Source organism: Rhinopithecus roxellana, chromosome 14 (genome assembly GCF_007565055.1).
Source record: "Rhinopithecus roxellana isolate Shanxi Qingling chromosome 14, ASM756505v1, whole genome shotgun sequence".
Lineage (NCBI taxonomy): Eukaryota > Metazoa > Chordata > Mammalia > Primates > Cercopithecidae > Rhinopithecus > Rhinopithecus roxellana.
Genome location: NC_044562.1, coordinates 63,691,691 through 63,712,048, shown reverse-complemented (window position 1 = coordinate 63,712,048; position 20,358 = coordinate 63,691,691). Strand labels below are relative to the sequence as shown.

Here is a 20,358-nt window from a genome sequence, read left to right as displayed (position 1 = left end):
GGAGCAGAGCCCAAAGGGGAATGAGAAAATGGTCTTCTGGCCCCACAGGTGTAGTGGGCCCTGTGTCTCATCATCCTCCTGTCTTCACATTCAAGGGCAGGGGGCCTCCACCTCCTCCACTGCCCTGCCAGGGTGGAAGGGCGTTCAGAGAAGGCAGCCACTTGGTGCTGCGCAGGTGCCAGGAGGAGCCCACGGTGTATAGGGGGGACTCATGAACAGGTGTACAAAGCTGTTGCAAGTGCTGGGTGTGTGGTTGTCTCAACGCCCCTCCCCCGTTTTTATGCTTAGTATTCATTCCAGGTTTAACGCAGGAGAGAGGAAGGTCATATCCCATTCCTTATCACATTCTCTGTAAAATTGGAAATTTTGTGTAATTATGGGAAAGGTAAATGAAGCGGTTTTGTGTTTTGCATAAGAAAATGTAACGTGCATCAGGTGAGATTTCAGGCCCTCTCACGTGGCTGCTTCATCCTTCCCTTGCCCAAATACATTGTCAGTGTGTAAGTTTTAATAGTGCTGATTTTGATAGCATAAAGTACAAAGGCTTTTGTCCGTCTACCAGAGTGCCGCTGTCTCAGTTCTGTAAATTGGTTGTCTCGGAGTGGAATGATCTGCCCTCACAGAGAATGAAGAACCTGGGGTTGAGTCCATGGCCAGGCCATGAAGCCCCCGTGTATTCTTGGACGTGCCGTGCATGAGGACTGATTGTGCGAACCCGAAGCTGGAGGAGGACGGTGTCACTGTGCTGCTGGAGGGGGCCAGAGATGCCTCCCCTCTTTTTGAGGTTGGAGCCAGCTCTAGAAAGAAACCTTGAAATGGATGTTGGGCCCGTTCCCGTCTCCCTTTCTGACCACACCTCCGTCTGATTTTCTTTCCTTCCCTCTTGCCATCTCTTACCCTAGCTGGTCTCTTGGCAGACACTCCTGGCATGCAGCCATGTACCGGGTGAATGCCCACTTCCGTTTGGCCTGAGCCTACATCCCGCCTGGCCCTTTGCCCACTGCGTAAGTAGGAAGGGTAGAGAACAGGGCTTGGCACACTTTTCTCTGTAAAAAGCCAGAGAGTAAATATTTCCCACTTTGTGGGCCATAAGGTCTGTGTCACAGCTACTCTGTTTTGGTTGCACAGAAGTGCTATTGATAAACGGGTGGGGCTGTGCTCTGTGAAACTTAGGTAAGGACATTGGGACTTAAATTTCGTATCATTTTCACATTGTGAAATATTACTCTTTTTATTTTCCCTCCAACTATTTAAAAATAGAAAGACATTCTTTGTTCATGGGCCATACAAAGATAGGTGGCCAGGCTGGATTTGGCCCACGGGCTGTAGTTTGCCTTTGATTTGGACAAGAATTTTCCGGGTGAACACCCCTCATCCAAAAATTTGAAATCCAAAATGCTGCAAAGTCTGAAACTTTTTCAGCACCGACGTGATGCCACAAGTGGAAAATTTCACACCTAATCTCACATGACAGGTTGCAGTCAAAGCTCCAGAACAAAATTATTTAAAGTGTTACGTAAAATCACCTTTGGACTGTGTGTAGAAGGTACGGATGAAACATAAATGAACTTAGTGTTTAGACTTGGGTCCTATCCGCAAGATATCTCATTGTATATATGCAGATGTTCCAAAATCTGAAATCCGAAACACTTCTGGTCCCAGGGATTTTGGATAAATGGTACTCAGCGTGTATTTAGTTCTACTTTGTAGTTTGGTTCTAGTGATTGGCTCTGATGTATGGTGGTGGGTGAGGATGGAGCGACCCCCGTCATCCAGCTGTCGGGGATGCAGGATATAGAGGCTCCTCTGGCCAATGGCTCCATTGATATTCACTGTGGAGGCTTGGAAATCTAAGAAATAGGCTTACACGTTTTTCAGTTTACTCAACACCAGCCTAACATTGCTTCACCTCAACCCTTCAAGAACTATGTCTCATAACTAGTGGGTTGGACTTTTGGGCCCATACCTGAGGTTGCTGTAACAAAATTAGTTGTGGGTGTTCCTGCATGTTCACTGTGCGGATCTGGCCCTGAAAGACTCAGCTCTGCAGCGTGGACCAGCTCTTAGTGTGGTCAGCACCGGCTGGCCTGTAGGTTGAGTTGGGTGAAGAGTTCATGTAATATTTTCAAATCTGTCACTCACTCAGTAACCTCTGAGATGGACAGAGCCGTGAGAATTCCTTTTCCCAATTTGCAAATGGAGACTCTAAGGTCTGATGAATTACATTGACGGGGCTGTTGTCAATGGACCACAAACTGCTGGGTGGTTTGCACCACGGAAAAGGATTATCTTACAGGTCAGGAGGCTGGAAGTCCAAGATGAGTGTCATTGGGGCCAGTTCCTTCTGAGGCTGAGGGAGAATCAGTTCCAGGCCTTTCTCCCTTAGCATCTGGGGGTTTGCAGGTAGCTGTTGGCTTGTAGAAGCCTCACACCCCATCTCCGTCGTCCTGTCACCTGTCCCTCTTTGTGTGCATGTCTGTTGAAACTCTCCCCTTTTATAAAGTCACCAGGTCATATTGGATTGGGACCCACCCTGGTGCTCTCACTTTAGCTTGATTGCACCTTGAACGCTGTGTCTCCAAATAAGGTCACTTTCTGAGGTATTGGGGATTAGGACTTAATGTGCAAATTTGGCGGGACACAATTCCATCTGTACCACTTAGGAAATGGGGCGATCACTGTCTTTTTGACTGTTCCGAAATGAGGATTTAGGACACAGTGGTCGTCTCTGTGTATGAATATAGCTTCCTGTCTGGATGTGGTGGGGTGAGGACCACAAGCCTCATATCATTTATCCACTCCCGCTCCCAGACCTGCCGAGGTGGGATAAGAGGTGGGATGAACCCTCTGCAGATTTGTCATCAGCTGAGACTGTCAGCCATTGTTAAAACAGCTACTCAGATGGACAAAGCGACATAACTGCCCTTCTCTCTGCACCATGGGAGAAGACTCTTGTGTTTTGAGCTACTGAAGACAATAGAATCTTGTCTTCCTGGCATTGTGGTTTATGGCGATTTGCCCCAAATCATGGTTAATGACAACATTGATGTTTCTTGAAACAACCGGAGAATAAGGCATCCTCTAGACTTCATGCTAATTCCATCCACCCACACTAAACTGCGTGGTTTTCTTGGGGCTCCTGAAGACTGATGGGCCCACACTGGTGTCTGGTGGTGCCCACGGGAGAACAGTGCTTGACTGAAAGATCGTGCCCCCCTCTTCTCAACAGGGCCGGTCCTTGTCCAGAAACCTTGGGCCTCTGGAGAGGTTGATCAGGAGGTGATCAACCTCCTGGGGAGGTAGAAAGGGGCCAGCGGTCCTGTCCATTGAATCCATCCACTGGGACCTCCTGGACTTGACAGAGCCAGATTCTCTCCTCCCTCCACTCCAGCACTGAGGGGGCCAGTGGTGCCACATGTGCACCTGTCCCTGCCCAGGGTCCAGTTATGGCATCTCTGAGTCCCTTGTCAGGGAAGCTGGGTCCTCCCTTAGGCATGAGGTGTGAGTTTACCCAATCATCCTCGCTGTCCAGGGAGCCTTCTGGGCTCAGTTTCGGGCCACAAGGCTGTTAAGTAAAGACGCCACCTAAAGAACCTGCCACAAGGAAAGCTCCAGAGGGCTTGCAGGGCCCTTATCCAAAAATGCGAAGAGAATCAGTGCCGAAAGCCACAGTGACGGAGAGTGTTGTCAGTGCAGCCTCTCTTTAAATAGAGAAAGGAGCGTGGCAGCTTTTTGGAGTTGGGCCGAGGTGGTATCTGGAATTATCCAGCAAAGATTTATTTTGCACCTTGGGGGGCGGGAGCTGGGCAGCTTGGGGAGGGCTGGGCAGCAGCGAGAATGGGGAGGTTGAGGCCCTAGGCCACACGCAGGTCGTTTTCCTTGTGGCGGCTGGAGGGTGGCTCTTCAGGTAGCTCTGTGGCCTCAGTAGCCCCCACGACCGAGTGGAGTGGAGTGAGTTGGGGGAGGAGTGTCACAAGGAGGAAGGCATCTTGGGCCCCTGGAGATCCATGTGTTCCTGCCGTGTGGCTCTGGGTCTGGAGCCCCTGGAGATGGACGCGTTCCTGCCACGTGGCTCTGGTTCTTGGCAGCACCTGGAGATGGATGTGTTCCTGCTGTGTGGCTCTGGGTCTGGGCAGCACCTGGAGATAGATGTGTTCCTGCCGTGTGGCTCTGGGTCTGGGCAGCACCTGGCAGGCTTTGAGGTAGGCCTTGCCCACAGCCTGGGAGGCTGGGGAGTTCCTGTGAGGGGAGCCGGGTCTTTCTGGGGAGCGCTTGGTGGGGCAGGGAAAATACACTTGTCCCTGCCTTGGGCTTGTCTCAGGAAGTGCCCCGGGCAGAGTGAGGAGGCTGAGATGAGCCCCGGCGGTCCGTTTCTTGAAGCCCCTGTCAGAGCTGATGTTCGGGCCACACGTTCTCTTGGGGTGTTCTGTTCTGTGTCACTGGACTCGCCCTCCCCTCATTTCCTCACCTGCCCAGTAGTCACTGCAGCCACTGGAGGCGGGTCCCCACTGAGGCAGTTCCCATCTGTCCTTTATGACAGCCTGCAACGGACCCACCTGACGAAGGGGCCCAGCAGTGCCGGTGCCTGCCTAGAATTCAGGATGAAGATTCCGAGTACCCTGACCTTGGGGTACAAAGGAAGGAAGAGGCACCAGGTTCTCAGAGATGCTGGTGCAGTGGCTTTTAGAATCAGAAGAAAAGGGAAAGGCATGCTCACGGTAGAGGAAACGGGAAAAGCTGCAGAAGTCTGAAGAGGGCAGGGATGTATACCACGAAGCCAACCCCCTTTGTAGCTTCACTTCCCCCAGGTGTTTTCAGTGCCCTTTTATTTCTTTTAAGATGATGAGATTTTCAGCTGCTCTGTCTTGGGATGACTGTTTGGAGAACGAGTACTTTGAGAGAGATTCCGAAGAGCTCTGAGCAACATGGTAGACCTGTCTCAAAGGAGGGGGATGGACGGATGGCGGCATCCTGCCTTCTCTCCTGTGAACAGGGCCGCCTTGGGGTTCCTGTCCAGAAAGTCAGTCGCGGTGTGGGTGGCTGCGCGGGAGCCGTGGTGGCACCTGCAGTCCCGCCTGTCTCTTCCTACCCTTTGTTTTTGTCTTCTCTGGTTTGAGATCTTTTGTTGTGTGTGTGCATTTATTTTGTCACATTGTTGTGGCCTTTTTCGTGGCGTTCATTGATTCTTTTCCTTTTGCCTGTGTGATTTTGCACGTCGCTTGTACCCTTAGAAGGTCCGTGTCTATGTAGAGATCAACTCTACAACTAGATTTTCTATTATCTACTGGGCAATTTCCTTTCCTCCCTCCCTCTCCCCCTCCACACGGTTCTATTGATCTGGAATTCATTTTATCTTTGGCTATGAGTTGAAGCCCTGAAGTGGGGAGGTCTGTGCTCTGAACACCAGCCAGTTGTCCCAGCACCACAGGGAATGATTCTTTCCTTCTGGGGTGATTGTGGTGCTTCTTTTAATTGCATGTTAAATATTGACATGGATGGAGGTCTGTTCTGGGCTGTCTGGTTCCTGCGGAGGCTGAGTGGCCATGATTTAGGAAAGGTGTCCAGAAGGAAGTTCCCACTCCTCCTTTCACAGTCCGATGAGGTCCCGGATTCCTCTGAAGGCCCGGGGCCCACTCTGTTATTCCTGTGGAGAAAGTCAGCTTGAGGGGGAGGGCGTCATGGTGGCACCTGCAGTCCTGCCTGTCACGTCGACGTTGGCCAGTTCTGCTCTCAAAGGCGCCGGCTCTGTAGTGATGTCAGCGCCCTGTGACTTGAGGAGGAGACCCCACTGCTGCGGCATGTCTGAGGTTCATCTTCAGGGCGCAGCTGATAAGATGCTTCTGTGGCCCTCACGATGCCAGTCGTTGCAGCAGAAGTAATGGCAGGTGACGGGAGACTCAGTCTTGGGGTGAGAAAAGGCACAATAAGCTATTGTCACAGGCAGGGCTCCCTGTGAAGCGGACCATGACGCAGGGGCCACTGGGCGGGATGTTTAGGTTTGCTGGGGAGCACAGCAGCAGGGGCAGAGGACAGTGAGGCTGGGACGCAGCCTCCACGCAGCCCGTCGCTGACCCCACAGGAGCTCTGGCCTGGGCCAGACTGCCAAGTCACCCCGATTCAGGAGTGGGGTGAGGGGCAGGCTTTGTTACCCTGCGTTGGTCACTGGTCTGGTCATTGGGTGCAGGCTGGCCCAGGAATGGGGCCGATGTGACCTCGAGAAGGGCTCTTTCCAGTGAGACAGTTCTGGGTGGCCCTGGGTCAAGGTCCTTCCTCTGGCCACACTCCCAGAGTTGGCTTCAGAAGGGGACCTGGAGGCCGCGTGGCGGCGTCCACCACTGTCCTCACCTGCCGTGGAAATGCATTGCAGAGTCCGTCTGTCCTCCAGGACGTGAAGGGGCCCTGGCGGGAAGCAGGCCTGAGTTCTGCACTGGATGGGACTGAAGCTCACTTGTGTTTCCTTCTTGTCTTGCAGCGCTTCGCTTCTCTCCTGGACAGAAGGCCGTGTCCTGGGACTTCTCTGACGGCAGGAGGCTGTGGCTGTACCAGGTACGTAGTGCAGGCATGGTGTGAGTGGGTTGCCGTACCTGGACCCGCTTTACCATGTCATGACCAAGGTGCCGGACTCATGGGGAGACGGGCCCCAAATGTGTGCAGAGCAGCTGCAGGAGGGAGAAAGCTTCTGGAAGCTTCTGGTGACACTTGACCTTTTGCAGGCACTGCAGGCCTGTCCCTCATGGTGCTCTCCTCCTGTCCTCGAAGCCCACAGTGTTGGCCCCGGTGTGGGAAGGTCGTTTGTCATCCTGGCATCCAGAAGCCTAGCCCCAGCGCATTCCCAGAACAGCCCCATGTTTCTGTTTTCAGCGAATCCCCTTTCTGTTGCCTCCCGTGGAACGTTCTCACTCTTCTGAGAAGCCGGGCTAGCATCTCATCCCCGCCCCAGCAGCCGCGGGACAGAGCCCAGGTTGGCTGTCCTTTCCTGTGGTGCGTGCACAAAGGAAGGATTGTTCTCACGTCACAGGAGGTTACCTGCAACGAGATGGGGATGACCCGCGGTTACAGGTCACCCTCCCTGAGGCGTCGGGGGAGCATTTGTCCTTGAAACACGCTGGCAGAAAATGTTCCAAGGAAGCCTTGACTGGTGTGCATGAGGAAGAGCTGGATTAAATGGTGTTCTGGTAAAATGTTCCTGGAGGTTTTCTTGGCTGTTCTTGGCCTTTATCGTCCTGGTTGGCAATAGAAGGAACACCCTCCTTTGTAAAGTCAGTTGGATAGGATCGCCTACCTCGTAGGGCACAGCCTCTGTTTGCTTAAAAAGCAACATACGAGTCGTTCCCCAGCAAGCAGAAAGGATTGATCTCAGTAAACGCTACATATGGATGCTCAAGGCCGAAGGGGGAGTTGAGAAGCCGCGGCTTGCAGTGGGATTCCTGTTTGGGCCATGTTGGAATTTTAAAAACGCTTCTAAGTAAAGCAGGCAGCTGCTTGCACTGTTTCAGGTTTTTCTTAAATCCTGTAAACTGAGGGTAGCTGACTGGATTTTTGTTTAAACTTCTCCCCCCACCCTTTCTGTCCTGTCTCTTCGTTTTCCAGTATCTGCCTGTGCCTTAGGGTGGAGAGAAGGTTTGAGACATTCAGGAGGAGGATCAGGGCTTTTCACAGTGACGTGAGGAATTCAGGGGTTTTCTGGTCCTAGGGTCAGTCCTCCGCCCACTGGGGCCTCAGTGACTTGAAACACTTCAGCCCAGGCAGAGGCCACCAGCAGGCCTTTCCTTATAAGTGCAGCCCCTGGCCCCAGAGGCTGTGGTCTCTTTGGGCTGCGGTGAACCCTCCTGAAAGGCGTCCACATTCCTGGCATTCTTTTGGCCTGGCATTGGTCAGAAAGCGGGGGTTTCTAAAATCAAAGGCAACTACTGCAGCTTGGTTCTTGTCTCTAGATAAACTGGAGAGATGTGGGGGTTCTTGTTTCTAGATAAACTGTGCAACGTGGTTCTCTGGGGGCCCCCACGTGGGCTCGCCTCGCTGGACTTTGCATTTGAGGCTTTGCCAGAGCAGGCCCCATCCTGAGCAAAGCAGGAGGAGGTTAATGGGGGTCCCTCTTGGGCTGCAGCAGTTTCTTGGGCGGCACGCATGTGGTTTGCTTTTTCTGACCCTGTGCCAGAGTTCCTGGGGCAGCAAGAGGTCTGGGAAGAGAAACAGGAGGGTGAGACGGGTGTTGCCATCCCACAGTGGTGCCCGCTGGTCTCCATGGCGGGTACACAGGCTTCCGGGAGCCTGGTGAGGGAGGTGCACCCAGACTTGCCCTGGATACAGTGGGCAGAGCGTTGCATGCACCTCTGGGTGAAGTTTAGGGGTGCTTGGGGGCGTGGGTCCTCACAGCAGTTAGAGACCATCCACAGGCCACCGAGCTGATTTTCCTTTTGCCTTGTTTTCCCAGAGGCATACATGCAGTGTTTTCTTGGTGCCTCTGAATAGTCACAGTCTGATTTGCCTGGGGGTCAGTGAGAGACGGGGCTGCCCAGGGTTTCTGTTTCCGTGCCCTGAGTTTTGCCCGTGGCAAATTTTGTGATTTGCATGTAGTTCCCCCCTCGTGGGTTCAAGTTGTTAACTTGTTCCTGCTCCCTTGGTCATCACCATCTGAGGTAATTTATCCTGGTGCCTGGTGTCCTTCAGGACAAAGGAGGCAGCAGAAATGCTCCCTGACTCAGTTTCTGAGACCAGAACGACTGAGGAAACGGAGGCCTGCAGCAGAGCAGGACTGACTGCTCCTCCGGGGAGTGTCAGCCAGAGGACAGAGCCGGTGCGGGACTGAGGCCCCACAAGGCCTGCCCCTGTGGTTGTTCCCACCATCCCACTGATGGCTGGGAAGGGTGAGCTCCAGCCCCTGGCGGCTTCAACACCCACCCTCTGTGGTTGTGTCTGTTCAAGTCCTGGGAACACCCTGCCTGTTTCACAGATGAGAAACTCATCTCAGAGTACTCAGAAACCCAGACTACTTCATTCAAGTTCAAGTTCAGTGGGTGATTAAGAAGTATCAGTGGACTGGGTACGGTGGCTCATGCCTGTAATCCCAGCACTTTGGGAAGCTGAGGCGGGTGGATCACGAGATCAGGAGATCCAGACCATCCTGGCTAACACGGTGAACCCTGTCTCTACTAAAAATACAAAAAATTAGCTGTGCGTGGTGGCGGGTGCTGTAGTCCCAGCTGCTTGGGAGGCTGAGGCAGGAGAATCGCCTGAACCCAGGAGGCGGAGGTTACCGTGAGCTGAGATCGCACCACTGCACTCCAGCCTGGGCGACAGAGCGAGACTCTGTCTCAAAAAGAAAGAAGTCTTGGAGCTTAGCCTGGAGTCTAGCTGCATTTGTGTGCCGCCTAAACCACTCCTCTGTTCCCTTAGCTTAGCTGGGTGCCTGGGGCGGGGGGGCACATGAACCACGTGGGCTGGTACCACACCCCCCACTTTAGACTGGCCAATGGGAATACATTGTGAGCCACAAACAGGAGACATAAAAATGAACAGGTAAACATGATTTTTTTTCTTAGGACTGTGAATTCACACGACAGTTGAAGGTGCAGTGAAGAAATGGGTGGTAGCGGCATCACCCACTCTCCACAGGGCAACTGGCCATGCCGGCTCTGCCTGGGCACCTCCTGCCCGGACCATATGGAAAGTCTGCAGGGGTCCCTTCGGACTGAGGGTCTCCTAAGTTCCTCGCCCTGTGTGTGTTTGGTTCCTAGCCCTGTGTGTGTTTGGTTCCTAGCCCTGTGTGTGTTTGCTGAGCTTTCTGTTTGCTGGTTTTGGTTTCAAAGTAAAAGTCACGTGACATCCAGCTGACCACTGCTTGGGCATCGGACGCATTCTTGGTGCTGTGTCACCTCCACCTCTGTCTCGTTTCAAAACTTCCTCATCACCCTGGAAGAGCACCCTGTACTCGCTACGTCACCACTCCTGTTGCCCCTGCCCCCGCCTCTGGCAACCACGAATTGGTTTACTTTTGAGGTTTGCATTGGGCTAAGTCCCCGTGGCCTTCAGTCTGGGACAGCGATCCTGGCTTTCATACATCCTTGGGACAGAGAAACTAAGGCCAGCGACCTTAATAGCATGACCAGGTCTGCTTGGACTGTCCATTGAGGTGACCTGCAGGCACTGATTCGGCACCTGCCAAGGCCTGACCTCTGGGTTATCAGCAGATAATCCAACGGAGGAGAAGGGCACTTGAGGCCATGTAGCGGCGGAACGGGAAGCCGTGCTCAGCATCTCTCCAAGCCTCTGCATTCCGGTGACAATGTCCGCAGGGCCTCAGTGAATAAACCGCTGCAAGTGCACATTGGTGAGGCCATCAGCCGCCGAAGGGAAGCTGGGGAATCTGCACAGAGGAGAAAGAAACATGAGCTGTACTCCCGGCGACACACTGGACTAAGAACGGCGCCTGCCTTCTTAAGAGGCTTGTTCTGTGGTGTCATAACTAGCCTGCCTTACACCTTTCTCAAAGCAAGCATGTCGTGAGTTCACAAGAGGGATTTTTAACATACTTGAGGCTGTGGGGACAAAAGATGTCAGTCAAAGAAAGACTCCACTATTATTTATTTCAAGAGCCTTTGATTCTCTTGCTGAAATCTGCTCCCGTTTGGAAGAACCTTCCCATCAAATCAGAAAAGCCCTGATTTTCCTGTCTCTGTGCTTGGAGTTGTCCTCCACCCTTAAAGCTGACTGGGCTGACTGCAATTTCAGAAGGGCACCTGGATGTATTTCATTCTTGGGTCCGAAAAATACCTATGCGAAGAGCTTCTGACTAAGCAGAGACAGATTTCAATTATTGGCACAATAGCATGTTATATAAATCAATTTCCTTGGACCTCAGTTTCCTCTGGTAAAGATGGAACCTGGGTCTCTGAAGGTTCTCAAAGACTAAAAAGGAATCGAAGACACTCTCAGACTTGCTCAAGAAGAAAAGGGGGCAGGATTATTGGAATGATCCAGAAACAGAGCATAGTGAGTCTTCTCAAACTTTGAGAAATGAAAGCCATCAAAAATTATACTTTCCTCTCACCTGTGTGGCTGGCTCCGTCACCTGGCCTCTGCTGCTCACCACCAGCGCACACCTGGCCCGGGAGTGGCCACCAGCCAAGGTGCAGAAGCCCATTGCAGGACCTGCCCTTGGGCCGCTTTGGAGTTTCTGAGCATCCAAGTCTCAGTCTCAGAAGCAGCTGGTTGGGCCACCTCAAGCTCTGGGTCTGCTGTGGATTCATTCACCTGTACCTGGTCTCCACCGCTGATCCATCTGGGGAGGAGTGAGGCCACAGGGGTTTCCGGGCTGAGGGTGTGCCTGGGCCAGGCAGCGACAGCCACTGGGACCCCCAGGCAATCAGGGAAGTGTCACTCATCCTCAGCTGGGCTTCTCTGCAAGCTCCCTCTCTCCTTCCCTTCTTCCTTCCTTTCGAAAGTCCCCACAACCCCATCACTTTAAGCAAGTCCTGTATCCTCTCTGGACCTCGCTTCTCTCATCTGCTTATGGAGGGCCCCCCAGCCTGAGCTGTGTGGCTTCACTGTTAATATGTTATTGATGTGACCAGGGTGGCCACCCCTGTCCCTGACATTTCATTCATGCTATTCTCCCATGCAGGTTGCTCTCCTGATCTGGGCCCCGCCCTTTGGTTCCAGGGGATATGAAGGTCAGAGGAGGGATTAGCATGATCCACTGGCCAGAGTCAATAACATGAGGCCCCTCCTTCCAAGAAGTCAGCAAGAGGCTTAGCCAGAAGGGAAGCCTGGATCTTGGGGTCGGGCTCTGATCCTTTGTCTCTGAGTCACTGACACGGAGGACGTCAAGCTGCGATGTTCATGTCCCTGTTGCATGGTCCTGGAGCCCCACATGTGGTGTGCCCAAATCTCCTTTCCACTCTGTTGGATGGCCAGAGGGACTTGAAAGATCACAGAGCCCAGCCTTGCATTTGGCAGAGGAGGAAGCAGAGACATAAAGGCCAGGGACTTGTCCTGCATCCTACCCTCCGTCTGGTGCCCCACACACTGGGGCCTGTCCCCACTGCCAGCAGCCTCCATATGGTTTCTGCCTTTTTCTACATTGGTGGTATCTCCCCGTTGCCCCAGCTGCTTGTGGGCAGGCGTCACCTCGTTCTGACCCCTTTCCTTCCCCCAGGCAGCAGCTCTGGACTTTGCTCTCAGTAAACACAACTTGATTCTTTTTCTTCTTACCTTGTCATTGCCCATAAATCCCGTTTACATGGTGCTCACTTTTGTGTCTGAGCTGGGGCGTACAACCTCGTCTCTGCCTCCAGTTTTTGAGAAATTAATTATAAACAGTGTTGACAGAGGCTCTGGCTTGACCTGGGGCATCTGCTGCTCTTCCCAGCCTTGGTCTTCTGAAGGTAACTGTTATCAGTAACAGAACAGATGTGTTTATCCTGGGCTCCTGGGCTCCTGGGTCCTTGGCGTGGCCCTTTGAGAGGGTCTGTGAAACCCCTGAAACTGCATGCAGAACTTTACAGGTGGAGGTGGTTTTCTAAAGAGAGGGTCCAGAGACTCTGTCAGATTCCTTAGAGGATTTGCACCCTCAAAAAATGTTAACAACCTCTGAGCTGGAGGCAGGCCTCAGGCAAGCCTATTGCACTTGGAGATAAGATAAGCCGAGGTGGGACCTAACGGGGGCCTGAATGGGGCCTGAATGTCGTGGCTGGAGTGCGCAGCTGAAACAGAGATGACCCTTGACAGAAACCAGAGTGTAAAACTCTCCTTCCCTTTGTGTAGCTTTTATTTCTTGTGCTTTTCATTAAGTACATGTATTCTTTGCCCACTTGCAGAACAGGGAAGACCTGGCTTCTGAACATTATCTTTAGGTTTTTCATTGAATTTGGTCTTCTTCTGAATGACACCTGAGAGTCGAAGGTGCTTCCCTAGGTAGGTTAATAGAAACCCACAGTCCAGGGCAAGAGGCAGCCTCCAGGGAGCCTGTGGAGAGGTGACTGGAGAGATGAGTCCTCACAAATCATTTGGGCTTCCTGGTATTCAAGCCCGGACATTTCAGGGCTGCATTTGAAGAGGAATTATGAGTTGGCTCTCAAAGGAGGGTTAGGTATTTTTTTGTTGTTGTTTTTGCTTTTTGTTTTTTGTTTTTGAGGTGGAGTCTTACTCTGTTGCCCAGGCTGGAGTGCATTGGCGCGATCTCACCTCTCTGCAACTTCCGCCTCCCGGGTCCAAGTGATTCTCCTGCCGCAGACTCCAGAGTAGCTGGGATTACAGGTGTGCGCCACCACACCTGGCTAATTTTTGTATTTTTAGCAGAGGCAGGGTTTCACCATGTTGTCCAGACTGATCTCAAACTCCTGACCTCAGGTGACCCACCCGCCTCGGCCTCCCCAGTGTGCTGGGATTACAGGTGTGCACCACCACACCGGGCCAGAGGGTAAGTTTTTAAGTGATGCAGTTCTGGGGCCATCGTCAGATTTGGCGAAGAGGAAGCTGTGGGACAGAACTGTTACCATACAGGGTTTGAAGAACTCTCCTGCAGGCTTATTTTATATTTACATTGTGCACAGTGGTTTATAGATTGCCAAGCTCTCTTGGGTTTGTTATGTTGCATAATCTTCTCAAGGACAGGTGGGTTGAGCCAAGTATTCATTAGCAGCCTCGTTTTGCAGATGAGGAAACTTGTGCCTCAGAGAAGCTAAATAGTCATCAAACCAAGGTCAAGCTGGATGCAGTGGCTCACACCTGTAATCCAAGGGAGGCTGAGGCAGGCGGATCACTTGAGTCCAGGAGTTCAAGACCAGCCTGGGCAACATAGCAAAACCTGGTCTCTATAAAAAATACAAAAAGTTAGCCAGTCGTGCTGGTGACACTTGTATCCCCAACTACTCAGGAGGCTGAGGTGGGAGGATTGATTGAGCCCAGGAGGTCAAGGCTGCAGTGAGCTGTGATCACAGCACTGCATTGCAGCCTGCATGACAGAGTGAGACCCTGTCTCAAAAACAAAACAAGTAAAACAAAAAGGGTCAGGCATTTGGCAGGGATGGGCCTAAACAGAAACTTCTGATTCCAGTGCCATGACATAGTGCACCCAGAGCAAATGGGCTGGGTTCAGATCCCAGAAGGCCACACAAGATTCCAGAATTGTCAGCAGAGGGAGGAGTTGGCTGACAGTAGCAGATTCCAAGGAGGGCCCGGATGAACCTCTAACGGGAATGCTGATTCCGTTCTGCCTTTGATCTCTTGATTTCAAAAGAACTTGAAGTAACTTGAACCTGGCTGCCATCTGCCCAGGCACAGATGTGTGCCAGGAGGCAGGTCTGCATCTAAGTTGCTATGAAATAGTTTGCCCAGCTCGGATGCTACGTTTCTTTAGAAAATCTTCACGCGAACACACATGAGTAGGCTTCTGATCGAATAAAGCCAGGGCTTTGGTGGAGGGGGTGTGGCTGGCAGCAGGGCCAGTGTGGTCCTGTCCTTTCAGTCCTCCATAGTAGGGACCCGGGAAGTAGAACCCAAGGGCTGGAACCAACGTGACCGAGGAGAGCTCTCCTCTGGCCAGGGCCTGGCATTCAAACGCCAGATTCTGGGTGGGCTTCGATCCTACAAACCCAGGCCATGGAGGCGAGGGTACCAATGTATTCATTTGACAGGAAGAAAGGGGATACTTTGGAGGTGCAGATAATGCATCCTCACTGTACATACAGGTCAGGGGCATGAGAGCAGAATGGGGCTGTTTACAGTCTGTTTACAGTCTGTTTACAGTCTGTTTACTGTTTCATCTGAGAAGCAGACCCTGTTTTCTTCCCATTTTGTTGGCACCTGTGTGTAGCCTGGACTCTGGAACTAAACTGTCTGGTCTTGCGGGTGGAGGGGGTCGAATCTTGCTGAGGAACAGTTGCATGGCTCTGCTCGCTGACCCCTGTTGGGCCTTAGTTTGCTCATCTGTAAAGTGGGAGTGAGAAGTCCCAGTTATGGGCGTGTGACGCCTTCCCAGTCACGCTCCTATGCAGGGAGATGTGGCTCTGGCATACAGAAGCTGAACTCACAGCGACGGTGACAGAGGCTAGAGGCTGGGGGGCTTGGAGTGTCTGCATCCAGGTGGCTCCAGGGATGGCCCCACCCCTGTCCTCACCTCGGTGTGATTTTAGGGGCCACGGTCTGTTCCTGTTTTTTCTTAGTTCGTTTGAGTTAGGTTTTTAGAGTCCTAAAACCCACCCAAGATAGCCCTAGGTAACTGCCTTCTGTGGGGTGCATTGCTGCAGTGGGACTGCAGGCTTTGGGGCTGCCTGTTAGCACCCCAACAGCTCCCAGCTCCTGGCTGTCACTCGGTGAAGTTTGCCACGGCTTCTCCTGTTGGTGGCGTTTTCCCTGGGCCTGACTGACTAGGGACCCTCCTAACTCCTAACTAAACATAGGTTTGCCTTTTCTCTGCTTTAGTAGTTTATTGCTCATGATAAAAAAAATGCTGTCAGTGTCCCGGTTCTTTTTAATAAATGTATCTTTCCAGACTGTTCTCTGTGCATGTGCATAATATTTTAGCCCCAGATGGGTTCCTCGTGGGCAGCTTCTTAAGGTGTCATTGCCTGTAGTGGCCTCGGTGGCACTGGGCCTCTTTACAGTGACTTTGCTTCTTTATAGGATTTCATTATTTTTTTAAAAAATGATTGAAATGAAGTTCACATAACATGTAATTTACCATTTTGAAATGTCACAATTCTGTGCTGTATAGAATATTCACAAAGTTGTGCAACCACCACCTCTATCAATTTCCAGAACATTTTTTCAACCCTAAAGGGCCCCCATGAGCAGTCGCTGCCCCTCCTTCCAGCCCCTGACAGCCACTGCTCTGCTGTTGGTGTCTATGGATTCCTATGGATTTGTGTATTCTGGACATGACTTATAAATGGAACCCTACAGTATGTGGCCTTTGGTGACTGTCTTCTTTCACTGCAGAGTGTTTCCAGGGTTCATCCACGTGGCAGCATGTGTCAGAACCCCATTCCTTTTTATGGCTGCATAATATTCCATCATATGGCTGCATCACTTTTTGTTTACACTTTCATTCGTTGATGGACATTTGGGTCATTGCCACCTTCTGGCTATTTTGACTGGTGCTACTAGGATTCATGTATTTGATGGTCTAATTCTATTCTAAGAGCTGTCTTCTCTCATTCCCAAGTTCTTGGAGAGATCCCTGGCTTTTGATTCCTTCTCCCCCATCCCATGCCTATCCCCAGGATTTTATGGATCTCCCAGGAGCTAGGGCTTGGTCTGTTGTTGAACTCACTGTTGGCATGGACCAGCAAGGGTCACTGTCATATAAAGGCCTGTGCTAGGTGCTCTCCACCTGCAGATCCCCCTGGGCGTTAACACAGGAATGCGAGGAAGCGCTGCTTGTGGAGAGCAGGGTAGTCAACAAGAGACCTAGACCAAGTGTTTGCCCAGGTGTCGCACAGGAGGCTTGTGGGGGAAAAAGCAGCTTCCTGGGCCTCCCCTGTGCTGGCCATGTCTGTCTGTCTGTCTGTCCCTCCCAGCCCTGCTATGCTGTTGGCCCAGGGAGTGGTCTGAATTGGCTGCACCCCAGGAGCTCCCCTGCCTTCTGGCTTGCAGTGGAGAGGGAAGTGTCAGGGGAGCCCCTCGCCTGGGGCTGACTCTGGCTGCCCTGACTGGGGGTCCCTGTCTCCCCCAGGTTCCAGTAGAGGCTTCTCTAGCGTCACTTCCCCCCGGGGTCCCCGCATTGTTGTAAATTGCTGCTTTCCTGTTGGGACCTTGAGTGGTGTCTCAGCCCGAATGAGTGAAGATCTCCGAGGCAAGGCGCAGAACCTGCATTTCAGCAAATCTTCCCCTGACACCATGAACCTCTCAGAGTTGCTGAACCCCCTGCCTCCGTCCACCCCACTTAGTTGTTGATCTCGGCTTCCTTGTGCCCAGGCTACAGGCTGACCTCTCTCGTGCTTTTGCCTTTCAGAGCTTCAAAGGAAGGGCTTGTTTGCTGAACCCTCCCAGGGATCCAAGCTTTGCAGGTTTCACACACATCTTACAAAATGCAGTGGGGGCAGAATGGGAGGAGAGCCAGAGCATGCTGGCTTTGGGAAGGTGGCCCATTGTAAACGAGCCAGCGCTGGCCGTCCCAGGGTCCCAAGCAGGCTGGCTTCGTGGGGTCTGCACACAGCCAAGCCCTCTTAGCTCCTGCAGTTGGAATCCCGCTGTTGTGTGCCTGCCTGTGTTCCTGGCTGTGGGAGTCGCCAGGGGGAGGTTTGGATCCCTGGGTGAGTAGGAAGCCCGCCCAGCCCCTGCTACTGTCTGGCCCCAGCCACTAATCCTGGGCAGGAGCTGCCTGTCCTGGCACAGTGCTGGGCTGGCTGGAGCGGAATGACCTGAGAGCGGAGCCTGCTTTGTACCCAGAGCACACTGCCGGCCACGGCTTTTCTGACCTAGTGAGCAGGATGGAAAAAGGACAGCAGGTGGGAGACTAGGGAGTCAGCCTCGGTCTCCTTTGTCTTCGCAGGCTTTGTTCCGCGAGGCTTTTTTCTTTCCTGCCCTTTTCCTTTGGGCTGGGCATGGATGTGTTCAGAAAATCTCAGAGCGGCTACTTGCTGCCTGGGGGGTATCATACGCATTGTGGGTTTGGTCAAGAGTGGATCCATCAAAAATCTGTGGGGTAGCATTTTTTTTTTAGGAACCAAAGCATAGTGCCTTTTATTCCTAATGGATTTTTAGCTGTGATACAAAAGCATTCCCGGAAGGAAGCCAGCAGATGAAGGTCCCGGTGGTGCTGGGCTGGCTGCAGTCGGGACCACAGGACTCTCAGAAGCAGAGGGCCTGTGCTCTCAGGGGCCTGTGTCCTCAGGAGCCTGTGGACTCAGGGGACCCCCTTGCTCTGCTTTGCCAGGAGCCGCCCAGCCTAGATTTCTGCTGGGCCAGCACCCTGCGGGCTCTCGGATGAGACTGGCAAGGCCAAGGGCGTGAGGCCTGTTCCCAAATGGAAGCATCCGTCTGTACTGCTGCACGGCTGCCAAGACCCTCCAGCTCTGACCCTCCATCTGGGTTTTGCCTGGGGGTTCAAAGAGGGGCTGGGTTAGGGGAGATAAAGAGAGGGGGAACCAGGGCAGGACCTCAGTGACAGCAGCAACATGGCTGATGGTGCCTGTTTAGTGAGGAAGATTGGGGGTGCCATGCTGCATCTGTGTGTCCTTAGACAAGTTCATTCTCCAAATCCATTCCATTTCCTCTACTCATCGGACCTGCTTCAGAGACTTAAATGAGCTGACGGAACATTTATTACAGGGCCTGGCCGTGGGTAAAGGGTGTCATCATCCCGGTCAGGATGGAAATGAATTCCATTTCCTAGGGTCAGGTGAACCCACATCTGAGAAATCAAGTAGAGGGGAGGGAGTGGAGGCAGTTGAGGAGGAGAGTCCAGGTGAGACAGGTGAGTCCCTACAGAAAGGCAGGGGCGGGCGACGCAGAGGGGAGCTGGTCAGAGATGGAGAGATGGCAGGTGGGGTCCAGAGCAACTCCTCCCTGCTTCCTCCAGGTTGCAGTGGAGACCAAATGGCCTGAAAAGCCCCAGATACTGACTCTGATCCTTTACCACAGGGCTTCTCACCTGGGGCGACCTTGCCTCTCCCAGCCCCCCAGGGACATTTGGCAATGTCTGGAGACTTGTGGTTGTCACCTCTCAGGGAGGAGGGAAGAGGTTGGGGTGGGTAGAGCCTGAGGACACTGCTGCACATCGTACGGTGCCCAGGACAGCCCACAGCGAAGGCTGATCCGGCCCCAAATGTCAGCAGTGGTGACGTGGAGAAATCATTTTCCAGACAAAGTTTGCTGTTTCACCTAGAGAATTGATTGACTGGTTTTGGAGGAAGGAGGAGTTTAGGATGAGGGATTTCTGGGTGCTGCCACTTGCTATCTGGGGAAGAAGAGGCCAGGTGTGCAGTGCTTGAGAGGCTGCAGCCATCCTGAGCCCATGGGGGCAGTTGTGGGTGGTGCTGAGGAGGCAGGGTAGAGACAAGGTTTGAGCATCAGGAGAGATGCTCCTAGCCATTCCCAGGGCGGACTCAGGCACCCCAGGAGAATGCGCCAGGGAGGAGACCAGCAGAGCAGGGATGGACACCGGAGAGGTTGGACATCAAGGACAGGCAGGGGAGGAGACTCTCTGAAGGAGGCCAAGAAGGACCAGCCATGGGGGGTGGACGATGCCCCGTGAGCTGCACCCCCGCGGGAAAGGGAGAGCCGCAGCTGGCTGGCTCGGAGGTTTCGGAGCTGTCAGGAAAGCTGCTCTGGGACATGGCCCTCTGTGTGGCCTTCCTCTCCAGCCTGGGTGGGAACGGTGTTGTGAGCTGTTAGGTGGGAGCTGGTGCCCGGAGAGGTGTGGCACAGCTTGAGGGGCCACTGTAGGATGTATATAAGCTGAAAGGAAGGAGGCCTGTTTGCCAGCCTCGCCTCCCAGCTCAGCCAGCCTGAAGCCCTGGGCTGGGACAGCCCCTTGATGGGAGGGAGGCCCTTTGATGCAGCCGGGGCTGTGTGGTCGCCTGGTATGAACTCTGGGCTGCAGCCTCCCTGCAGGGCACCAGGAGGGCCAGAGAGAAAACGCCAGGAAGAACCAGCTGAGGCCTGCTCAGGAACCATGGCAAAGTCAAGCAGGGGGCGGAGGATGCTTGAGGTGCTGCCTCTTGTACCGTTTCTCCTTGGAGGTGGTTATTTTCTCCTGATTCTGTTTTTGGTACCCTCTGTGTGGAATAATGCTCCTTAGGTACTTTTTAGTTGGAGACAAGAAAGAAGCTTCTCCAAGCTCCCCTTGGTTCTGGCGGTATCCTCTGGCTCTGGATCACTCTTGGTGCCCTTTCCAAGCACCTCTCCCTACGTCACTGTAAAAACTCCAAGGCAAACAAGCTGTGAATTACCAAAAGGCCACCGGCCTCTGGTGAACTCATTCTCCTGCTAGGAAACCTGTTGGGTAAGTTTTGTTCCATTTTATCTCCACCTGGTATGGGCCTGTAGCAGAGGCCCTACTGAAAAACGGGGTGATTCACACACTTTGCTCATTTATGCTTTGCTTTAAAAAAGAGAGCAATGGGAGCAGCTGGCTGCTGCCTGCCTGTTTTTGTCTGACTGCCCTGTTACCTCCACCACACCAGCACAACACTGGGGTTCCAGCTGGCTTGCAGGGGCTGGGCTGATATTTGCCCAAGGGACAGGTGGAGGGACAGCTTGTGTTCTCTGGGACTGTCTAGAAATCAGCTGATTTGCATAAGAGCGTTTCCCCATAGCTGAGAGCTAAATGTTCATCACTGACCCATTGGTGAGTTTGTTTAAATAGAAATGGTTCTGGGTAGAATATACTTGCCTCCTTACCACCTGAAGGAC

The 20,358-nt window shown here is 52.9% G+C and overlaps 1 protein-coding gene across 8 annotated transcripts in view; it reads left to right on the top strand.

The window, feature by feature from the left end:
• Nucleotides 1–20,358, top strand: part of SH3BP4 (SH3 domain binding protein 4) — a 103,387-nt gene that overhangs the window by 38,461 nt on the left and 44,568 nt on the right. For 5 of the 8 annotated variants that reach the window (XM_030916872.1, XM_030916873.1, XM_030916875.1 and 2 more), the window contains one exon: nt 6,473–6,546. The gene's annotated coding sequence lies outside the window, so the exon portion shown is untranslated. Of the gene's footprint in view, nt 1–3,996; nt 4,203–6,472; nt 6,547–10,037; nt 10,993–19,914; nt 19,949–20,358 lie in introns of those variants that run through there. The other 3 variants (XM_030916877.1, XM_030916880.1, XM_010364385.2) reach the window with 3 other exon arrangements.